Below are 9,635 nucleotides of genomic sequence, written 5' to 3' on the forward strand. Positions count from 1 at the left end.
TTAATTATGTTTATGCAGAATATAATTCTCAATTTATATATTGATTTTAGTAAATTCATATAAGAACATTTTATTATTAAGAATTTTATGAAATTCTATATCATTATTAAATTATATGTAATAATTATTATTTTAATTTAAAATTTACAGTATCATATATTATGATTTGAGTAAATTCATATAAGAATATTAATTATTAAGAATTTTATTAAATTATATATTTTAATTATAATATATTTAATAATAATTATGTTAATTTAAATTTTATAGTATCATATATTATGATTTGAGTAAATTCATATAAGAATATTAATTATTAAGAATTTTATTAAATTATATATTTTAATTATAATATATTTAATAATAATTATGTTAATTTAAATTTTATAGTATCATATATTATGATTTGAGTAAATTCATATAAGAATATTGATTATTAAGAATTTTATTAAATTATATATTTTAATTATAATATATTTAATAATAATTATGTTTAAATATGATTAAATTATTTATTATTGATAATAATAATCTTATTAAAATTTAAATAACAATAACAATAATCATTTACCAAAACAAATTTATGCTAAGGGTATTCTAGTAATTTTAGTTTTTTCCATTATGCTATTACACCTCTATTCCATTCAACCAAACACAAGATTACTATTACGCCTCTATTCCATTACATTCAACCAAACAGTTGATTTGCTATTACACCTCTATTCCATTACACCTCTAATCCATTACACCTCTATTCCATTACGCCTCTAATCCAATACAGCGAACCAAACGTGAGTGTCTTAAATCGGACAACCAATGATTCACATCACAACATTAGCATATTCATTATCTAAATACCATAATTATGCCCTAATTTGGATAGTCAATGCTTCATAATATAACAGCAGCATATTAATAATTAGCTAATAACTTGTCTTAAGTTCAACTTTAACTCCCTCATGCAGTACAAACCGAACAACATGTAAGTTAACTTCAATTTTTTTATATATCAAAAGCAATAATGAATGAACATCAAACTAAATAAAATTTTAAAGTATAGAGTTCAGCAGATTAAATAACCCTTTATCACAGCTTATACTATAATCAAATATGCATAAATAAAATCTCCATTTTAATGACCTTTAAAACTATATGCATAGACACCAAAATAGGTCAAAACAAAGTAAGCCATTTTCGCATGGTTTTTAATTACATTAATATGTACTTGATCCAAAATCAACTTTCCTAATAAGCTATACATGCCATACACTCAAAATCGACTTAGTGAAATACCGAAGAAAATTGTCGATAGTGTGATAGGCTTTGCTGACGATCCCCGAATACGTAGCGATCATAAAAAAAACTATAAAACAAAGACAAATAAAAGAAAAAAAATACAGAGTAAGCTAACTTAGCTTAGTAAGTCTTTAGCAAAAACATATAAATATACGAATCACATGATTCCTTAGAAAATTTTGCTAAAGCCGCAAACCCCACATATAAACATTATCAAACATCCATTAACCTCAAGACATTTTAATCATGACTATTTAATAATATATATATATATATACTTTTAAACTTATATCTACCATTAACATAAGGCTGAATATACTTATCAATTACATATACACATACAAGTAACTTTTATATAAATATAATCGACCAATGTACTTAGCTAATCATTAAATAAGATATAACATAACACATACCTGATTATTATAATTTTGCAATCCATTTGATATTAGATTAGATTGACAAGGAACTTACGACCAATGTACTTAGCTAATCATTAAATAAGATATAACATAACACATACCTGATTATTATAATTTTGCAATCCATTTGATATTAGATTAGATTGACAAGGAACTTACTAAACACATGTCTTGAGATGATTTACCGGCACGTAGCCTGCTAGGCTTGAAGCCTGATTCAGTACACCGGCATTAAGCCTGCTAGACGTAAAGTCTGAAATATTTCACCAGCATAAAGCCTGATTATCTCAGATACGAAGCTGATTTTTCATATAATTCTTTATGATTTACATAAGTCTTTCTCAATAACCGTATCTCAATAAAAATCGAATTATATTCAATTCTTCATAAAAAACACACATTCAAACCATATATATATATAATTCACAAAATTAAATTCAGCTCACAGAGATTGAAACATATATTCGAACCACATGTATGTATATATAATTCATGACATTAAGTTCAGCTAAAAAAATTTGTAACATACATTCCAACCTCATATATATAATTCATAACATTAAATTCAGCTCAAGGAAATTGAAACATACATTCGAACCACATGTATATATATATATTATACTATTAGTTTCAACTTATTGAACTCAAAGCATACTTTGGTTAACTTACACATAATTTATACAATTAATTTCAACCTACCAAATTCAATAAAGTTTATTTACAGCTTATATACTATTAATTTCAGCTTATTGAATATATAATAGATATATAAATATATTCTGATTTAATAACATTTATTCGCTATTAGACTTACCTCGGACGGTGAAAATCGGAATAAGGCGATTAATCGACGATTTTGGTTTTTCCTCGATCCAGCTCCGATTTCTTTTGTTCTTGATCTAAATATTTTCAAAATAAACTAGTTTAAATATTATTCCATTCAATTTAGTCCAAAAACACATAAATAGGAAAATTACCATTTTGCCCCTAACATTTTACACTTTTTTGCAATTTAGTTCCTATTGCATAAAACAAAAAATACATAAAATTTGCACATACTATGTTTAGGCCGAATGTTCCTTGTCTTTATACAAATCCACACATTTCATTTATTTCATATTTTAACCCCTCAAAATTATTATTTTTGCAATTTAGCCCTAATTACTTAATTTCATAAAAAATTCCAATACAAAACATATTAATCTAAAATATATTTTTCATTATTCATCATCAAACATCACATAACACAAATGTTCATCAATGGAACAACTCAAAATATTCATCAAAATCAAAAATTCAAACATGGGTCGGATAGTATTCGAAGCAACGATCTCAAAAACGTAAAAATTATCAAAAACCGAACAAAGAACTAACCTTAATCAAGCTTCAAAATGGCCGAATATTGCTTGGCTTCTTTTCTTTTTCTTTTGCATGAATTCGGCTAAGGAAGATGATAATAACCTTAATTTTTTTTTATGTTTTTATCTATCATATATTATAATATATTTTAATTTACTAATTTTACCTTATATAAATAAATATAACTTATATATATTTTAAGGTTAATATTGTCCTTAGCCGTCCACTAATATTAGTTATGGCATAATTTCAACATAAGTGCATCATATTATAAAGACAAGTTCAATTAGGCATTCACACATTTAACTCGTTTTATGCGATTAAGCCATTTTCTTTAATCGGTCATTCAAACGATAAAATTTAAACACGAAAATTTCACACAATCAAATTCACACATTATAAACACACAAAATAATATTAAAATATTTTTTTAACTCGGATTTGTGGTCCTGAAACCACTATGTCCGATTAGGGTCGAAATCGAGTTGTTACACATTAACTTTGCGTTTATAAAAATAGTGATCAAAACTGTAAGAATCATTTGCATATCTAAAGCAATCATTAAACGAAACGGTTTGACCACTAGATGTATTTGAAGATGAAGGACCGGAACGAGGATATCTCTTGATAGGCATTATAACTAACTAGCCTAAAGACAACAGTATTTGCACTTAAAAATTTAGTTGGGGAATTTTATCAAACAACTTGTAGGCAAAGGTTTTAAAGAAAATTTTCAAAATTTTGACTAAGTTTAGGTAACCTCCTACAAGAAAATACAATATATAGGTTCCAAATAAACCTAAAAACATAATTTTCAACCAATAATTTGATAAATAGGCAAAGGGTTTAAAGAAAATTTTCAAAATTTTGACTAAGTTTAGGCAACCTCCTACAAGAAAATACAATATATAGGTTCCAAATAAACCTAAAACCATAATTTTAAACCAATAATTTGATAAAAATTCAACAAAAATTCGAAATGAGAAAAATGAATTTTACCTCAAAATTGCTTGGAAATGATGAAAATTGAAAGCAAACTTGTTGAATCCTTATATAAAATGGCAACGTTGGTTGTTTTGTGTCAAGATTTTAAAGAAAAAGTAAAAAAATTGAAGATTTATGAAGTTAGGGTTAGAGGTTTTCAAAAATGAGTTAAGAAATTTGTGGGTTTTCTTAATCTACCGAAAAAATAAGCTACAGGAGTATTTAAAACCCAACGAGTATCGCTACTTTTTAAATGAGTATTAATATTTTTTAAAAAGTATTGATAAAATAGTGCTGGTATCGATACAAAATGTTAAATTTGTTTTCCAAAGTGCAGGAAATTTTCCTAACTTGACTTGTAAGTTCTAATATGCTCTAAAGTAACTTAGAATGACTTTTTAGCAAATTCTAATGATTTCATATGCTTAAATATGTCAGATTTAAGCATGATGTATATGAAACACATAGTATTATAAGGCATGCAAAAATTGAATATTAACATCCAACAAAGTCTAATTTAGCCTATTCAAAGGCATTCTACAATAATGTAAATTAGACCAAATAAGTAAAAAAATAAACTAGTCATGCAATATCAACTCCCCCTAACTTCTTGCTTATGAGAGCCATTGAAATAATTTGTTCATACTTTTTCAAGCAAATTTTAAGACAAAGCATTTTGAAAACATCAAAGTAAAAAGAATTACTTAAACACAAAATCAAGGTAATGTGATTGTAAAAGCCCATTTTTGCCCGGGCCCATACCAACAAATAACCCAAATAATAAAATCCAAAATAAAATCTCAAGCCCAAAATCTGGCCCAAAATTAGGAAAACCCTAACCCACAAAACTTAAAAAAAAATTTCAGCTATCAAAGGAAACCCTAGCCTCCAAGCGCCGCATGTGTGCCGTGCCACCTCCTCGTCTGCCACGCCCACTCGCACGCCTCTGCCACCACTGTCGGCCACGGGCACCTGCAAAGCCAACAAAAGGCACGCAACAACAGAAGAAACAAATAGCAAAAAGACAAAGAAATAGAAATAAAAAGTTGTGTAGATCTGCTATAAAGGCCGAAAATCTCTTCCTTGTAAGGAGGGGGGATCGATAGTATTGTAGGGGGGATTTTTTGATATTTCGATGGAAGAAGGGATTGTATTTTAGGGGGGATTTTTAGAGAGGAATCGATTGTATTTTGGGGGTGATATATATTTTTTTTTCGGAGATAATACAAAGTTCAAGAGTAAATCAAGAATCGGAACTAAGTTTTGAAAGGTGATTTTTCTTTTTTTTTTGGAATTTTCTCTTGATTTGGATTTCGTTTGTTCTGTTTCCTTTTCATTTTTTTTAAAAAAACATTTTTTTTTTAAAAAAAGAGAGGGAGAGAGGGGACTTACCGACGAACTAGCGACCTTGGCTCGCCGATCTCCGATGAGGGTGGCGCAGGCCTAAGAGAAAATTTGGGAGCTTTCTCTCTGTTTTTTTTCTTTAAGGAAAATAAGAGAGGTGATGGGTAATTTTTGTTTTTATTTTTTTTGTTTTGTTCAATGTTTTAAAAATAAAAAAATAAAAAAGTAGGCTTCATTTGTTTTTTTTCCCCTCAAAAGTAGAGCCTTGGGAAGGGAAAAAGCTGACCGTGCATTAAGGGATGGAAATGTGCACATTTCTTAAATGGGAAATTTTCGCGATTAGTCCCTGTCCTGGGTGCCTACGTTCAATCAAGTCCTTTTTTGTTTTCTTTAAATGCTTTCAAATTACCCCGGAAATTTGCGCCCAGACTCCTCCCTCATTACCCACGTCTCCATTTTGGTCCCCTTGTATCCTTTTATTCTGTTTTCACTCCAGAATTTTATTTTTTAATTCAATTAAGCCCTATTTTGTTTATTTTAGACACTTTTATCACAAAATGTTTTTTGGTATTATTATTAATCTAATATTACTATTTTTTATTATCATTTTTAAATTATTTTCCTATTATTTATTATACTATTTTTTTACACTATTATTTATTATACTTATTATATCATTTTCATTATTTCTTTTCATCTAATTTGATCAATTGGAGTTAAGTTTCACATTATTATATTATTTATTTATATATTTGTTATATGCTTCATATATATATTTAAAATAAAATGAATTATTTTATGTATAAATCGTCATTATATGTATCACATTACTTGTTATATTATTTTTGTTTTACTAATAATCATTTTTTTGTACTATTTCTTTTTATATACATATTTTATAATAATTTTAAGTATAGTTTATTATACTTATTATATTTTATTTATCATGAAGACGAGACTCAATATTTGGCAATTCGCGGAATAGTGCCCTATCGTGCTGGGCTGCAATCTCCCGTTTGTCCAAAATAATCGAATATCTCTCCGGAATTTCACTTGTAATTTTCTAAATAAGGCAATATTTCGCGTTTGGAAAATCGAGAAAACGTGCCCTAACGTGCTGGGTTTCGATTTCTCGTTCGACTAAATAGCCAAATATCCTCTTAAAGCTTCAAAGTATGGTTTCATTAAACTATAAGGTGATCTTGGTTTCGATAGTTTAGGGTATCGTGTCCTAACGTGCTGGATGTGATATTCCTTCGGAACAAGAGAATCTTATATTTCAATTCACGTTATCAGAGTTTCTTTTAAGGATCGTACTTTTAAAAACTCTTCAAATTTTCAATTTTCAACACTAAGACACTAATTAATCAACTAGGTACCAATTTTGGGCGTATCGAGGGTGCTAATCCTTCCTCGTGCGTAACCGACTCCCGAACTCATTTTTCTGAATTTCGTAGACCAAAATCGTTGTTTTAATAAAATTAAATCATTTATTAAAAACAACCACTTTTTGAGGTGACCCGATCACACCTCATCAAAAAAGGATTGGTGGCGACTCCCGTTTTCATTCTTTTTTTCAAAATCCAAGTCAGCCCCGTTTTCATCCAAAAAATGGTGTCAACAGTGATAATACCTAACTCTCTTCTAAGGGTCCAAAATCTTTCTTTATCTAATGGTTTTGTAAAAACATTTCCCTTTTGGACTTGATCTCTAATGAAATGATGCCTTATTTCAATGTGCTTAGTCTTAAAATGTTGAATGGGATTTTTAGTGAGACAAATAGCACTAGGCACACTTGATAGGAATAGTATATATATCAATTCCATAGTCCTTAAGTTGTTTCATCCATAAAACTTGAGCACAACAACTATCGACGAAATGTATTCCGCTTCAGTGGTAGACAATGCAATACTATTTTGTTTCTTTGAAAACCATGAAATTAACATGTTGCTTATGAATTAGCAAGTACTGAATGTGCTCTTCCTATCTAGTTTGCAACCTCTAAAATTTGCATCCGAGAAAGCATGCAAGCTAAAGAATGAATCTTTAGGATACCAAAGTCCTAAATTAGGAGTGTCTCTAAGGTACCTAGAAATTCTCTTAGTGGCTTGTAAATGAGATTCCTTATGATAAGATTGATATCTAGCACACAAGCAAACACTAAACATAATGTCAGGTCTACTTGCGATAAGATAGAGTAAAGAACCAATCATTGACCTATATAATTTTATATCTACACATTTACCTTCTTCATCTTTGTCAAGCTTTGTAGAAAAGCTCATGGGTGTAGCTTGTGGTTTGAAATTGTCCATCCCAAACTTCTTGATCATTTCTCTACATAATTAAATATTATTTTTAATTTTTTAAAATAAATAAATTTTTGTTTTTGCTGACATGGCAGTTGAAGTGGCATTATCACGTCAGCAATTATCGCTAATATAGATCATCATTTTAACATCGTTAATGACCACGTCAATGTAATAGGCCAATTTATCCCAGGCTCACAAAAAATTAATAAACCCAAAATAATAAAACAAAGTCTAAAGTCCAGTACAAAATTATATAATTTGGCCCGATCAGAATGGCCCATTACTTGAAAAGGTTGAAGCAATCTTAGATATGATATGCAATCTTAGAAGGTATGATTTTGTAATCTTAGAGATTTAATTTGTAGATACCCTTTAATCTTAGCCGTTGATGTAATTGATCTATACCGTTGGATTTGGGGAGGCTCAACTGTAAATAGAGGCCTCTCCCTTCATTGTAAAACACTGGAGTGGGGAGTAATAATAATTCTTAAAAGTATTCACTCAAATCTCTCTCTCTCTCTTACGTTTTTATTTTCTGTGGCTTGTTCTTATTTTGTTGATTTGTGTATACTTTATTTATTGATTTGTATATTGTTGATTTCAAATCTCTTTTTCCCTTATTAATCATTTTCAAATTCATTATTTTCAAATTTGTTTACATTTTATTTTGCCTTTTTTTTATACTCTTTGTTTTAAATTCATTGATCTTTGATTATTGATGCTATTTAATCATCTATTTGTTATTTTAGTTTTTTTATTATTAAATTAATTATTTTAATATTATTAATACTATTATGTGGCATCATTAATCTTGTATCATTGTTATTTACTTTTTTATGCCTTTAAATTTCAAATTTTGTTATATATATGCATGTATACATACATATATTTTATAATATATACATATACGAACACATTTTTTAATTTTTATAAATATATATATACACATACTTTTATATATTTTCTATGTTTCATAATTTTATATACTTACTTATATTTTTTTTACATATTAAAATATGTATATTTTTATTTTTTATTTTTTTATTTTTTATAATTCACATACATATATATTTTTCTTATACGTACATATATATATTTTTATATTTTATATTTTTTTTCTATTTTCTTTGTTATTATTATTGCTTTATTGATGTTTATTTATTTATTCACATGACCATTATTATCATTATTATATTTTTTAAATGCTTTGGTTTTATTTGTTTATTTACTTGATATTGTGTATACATGATTGATTTGTTTTTTTATTTATCTTTTCATTATTATTATTATTATTGTTCTTGATCATGCTATTTATATTTACATTATCACAATTGTTACTCCATTATATAATTTTTACCCAATTCGTATAAAGAGAAAATTTTGAAAAATAAAGGCAATACTCGGTATTTGGAATCTTTGAGAGGATTGAGCCCTAACGTATTGGGTTCCAACTCTTTCGTTGAATCTGAATAATCGAGAATGCTCTTTAATCAAAACATAAATAAAAAGCTCATTATCGAGAATTCAATACGTTGTGTCCTAACGCATTGATATGACACGTCGTTTTCTCGAGATGAAGATTTTTTTTCTAAAAATAATAAAGGTAATATTCAATGTTTAGAATTTTGAGAAATTGTGCCCTAACGTTTTGGGCTGCGATTTCTTCATCTGACTTAAACAATTGAATATCCTTTTAAATTTTATTGCACGAGTTTTTTTGGACAAGCTCGTTTTTTAGGAAGTGAAATATCATACCCTAACTCATTGGGTGTAACATTTTCTCTTTTCGAAATGAGAGGGTCTTATCGAGTAACTTGTTTTATATAAGTTTTTAAAAAAAAACAAAAGACCATATTTTAAATCTCTTCAAAGTTTTCAATTTTCGATATTAAGACATTAATTAATTAACTAAGTACCAATT

At 27.6% G+C, this 9,635-nt stretch overlaps 1 long non-coding RNA gene across 1 annotated transcript; it reads right to left on the reverse strand.

Moving 5' to 3' along the window:
• Positions 1 to 1,169: 1,169 nt before the first annotated feature.
• Positions 1,170 to 5,604, reverse strand: LOC121219430 (uncharacterized). The gene is made up of 3 exons (XR_005916169.1): positions 3,093 to 5,604; positions 2,533 to 2,617; positions 1,170 to 1,971 (listed from the first exon to the last, which is right to left on the reverse strand). It is a non-coding gene; the product is annotated as an uncharacterized lncRNA (long non-coding RNA).
• Between the last annotated feature and the right edge of the window lie 4,031 nt (positions 5,605 to 9,635).

This window comes from Gossypium hirsutum, chromosome D07 (assembly GCF_007990345.1).
Source record: "Gossypium hirsutum isolate 1008001.06 chromosome D07, Gossypium_hirsutum_v2.1, whole genome shotgun sequence".
Classification (NCBI taxonomy): domain Eukaryota; kingdom Viridiplantae; phylum Streptophyta; class Magnoliopsida; order Malvales; family Malvaceae; genus Gossypium; species Gossypium hirsutum.